The sequence below is a fragment of the Anomaloglossus baeobatrachus genome, chromosome 10, assembly GCF_048569485.1.
Source record: "Anomaloglossus baeobatrachus isolate aAnoBae1 chromosome 10, aAnoBae1.hap1, whole genome shotgun sequence".
In the NCBI taxonomy this organism is placed as follows: domain Eukaryota; kingdom Metazoa; phylum Chordata; class Amphibia; order Anura; family Aromobatidae; genus Anomaloglossus; species Anomaloglossus baeobatrachus.
In genome coordinates this window covers 83505144-83507183 of record NC_134362.1, presented here as the reverse complement: position 1 = coordinate 83507183, position 2040 = coordinate 83505144, and positions in this window count along the sequence as shown.

The following is a 2040-nucleotide window of genomic DNA, read 5'->3' as shown; positions in this document are numbered from 1 at the left end:
TCAACCCTCTCTCAGAGCTAATTATGGTTTGTGACCCTCTCTCAGAGCTGAATGTGGCTCTCAAGGTCAGAAAGGTTTATGTAGAGGATAATTCCATTAATCCAATAAGAAGTTAAGGGTCTTTAGGCATCTAATCTGATTGAGAAATTTCAAGGGTAGATATCTATAGGTGGCACTAGAGACAGTTATTTTCCTTTTGGAGGAGAACAAATTTGCACACCACGAGTAATGATAAGTGAGTCATGGAAGACAATATAGAAATTGACATTTCAAGCAAATATTACAGTAAGATGATATATAGTGCAATTTCTTAAAATATAATTCCGTTTATTGCTCATTTTGTCATTGTGGCCTATAGGTCATATCTGACATTAATCTTAGCTTTCAAAGACACCAGTTAATTTGTGAAAAACACACAGTACTTAGAGGAGCAAGAAAGTGGACAGAGACAATGCTTTAAATATTTGTTACATATTAAAGATTAGAAAATTATTTCAATAAAAAAAATTGCAGCCAAGCATACAATTTTTGGCAAAGCTACATACAATATTTTATCTTTTAACAGATATGTCCATCTTGGTGCGTTTTTTGCTCATGGATGGGTACAAGAATGGATGATGGTGGGTTTTTATAAAGCTGTGAAATTTGCATCACCTGGCGTTTCCTAGCCATGATAGTAAACAAGCCATAACCTTAACAGGCTACTTAACCCTGCTGTTCTGTTCGCATTTGCTATACACTTGTACTGTTCCCGGGTCAATATGACCCGACCTATTAATTCTTGATTTTTAGCTACTCTAATTGTTTTATTTGAATACTTTTTTCATTGAAATACTGTATGTGAACATGGTTGATCATAAACAAATGAAAAATTTAAATTCAAACTTAATTATTTATTTTTTTTCATAAAAAAGTTACACAGGCTTTTGGCAATTATCTTCGATTGTTGACATTCTGCACACAAATAATAAAGAAGCTTTACATTACTATTACTAAAACATCACAGAGAGTAAAGGAGAGAGGTGTTCATTTGCTGCGCCAAAGAGATCACTCCAGTAGATGTTCAGATTAATGCCACATATTGACCTATATGATTAATAAAGTGGCATTAATCTGAACATCTACTGGAGTGATCTCTTTGGCGCAGCAAATGAACACCTCTCTCCTTTACTCTCTGTGATCTGCTGTCTGCTGGTGGCTGCTGCCTGGGATCCACATCACTTGCGTTCATAGTAGTTGTGACTCTCACAACTACATTCGGTGAGTATTCTTACTCCCCCCTCCTTACCCCGTACATATTGGGGTAAAACCCTATTTGCGCTTGGTTTTTCCACAGTCCTCTCCACGTGGTATTGCTAAAACATGAAATTTAACTTTTTGAAAATTTTTTTTATAAATCAACAAATGAAAAATCATAAAAACTTCAACCTTTTTAGAAAGAAAAAAGAAAAAACTGAACATGTTCATGCGTTTTTACACTGAACACAATAATAAGACACATGTCCTTTACACAGATATTTTGAACATCCAGCACATGTCAGATTAGTCTTATTGTCACAGGAAGCTGGACAGATGCTACATCTCTTCCTTTTTTTGCTGGTAGCTGTGCTGGTGGAGGCCGTGGATGTGGAGTCTCTTTCTTGAGCATGCTGGACACTTTTTACAATGGCTGTTGCTCCATCACTTCTGGGGGTCGCTTTTCTGCTCTCAATATATGGCCTCACCAGGGATGTTCCCAATTCCTCAAGAAATAATCTTTTTTTATGCAGCTTATTCCAGTTCCAATCGGGGTCGATTTCTCTCCATAAGACAAATGCATTGTATGCAGAAACGTCCAGTATGTTATCAAATAAAATCATTGGCCACCGAATGGTTTTGCGTTTGCATGTATATGTTGATATTGCTTGGTCTAAAGTATCAACTGCTCACTTTGTAGCATTATAATCCAAAATAATGTCAGGCTTTCTGTCTTGTCTATCACTTACGGCATTGTCATGGTGCATTGTGCTCATTAGAATTACCTGTTTGTTTTTTTTTGGA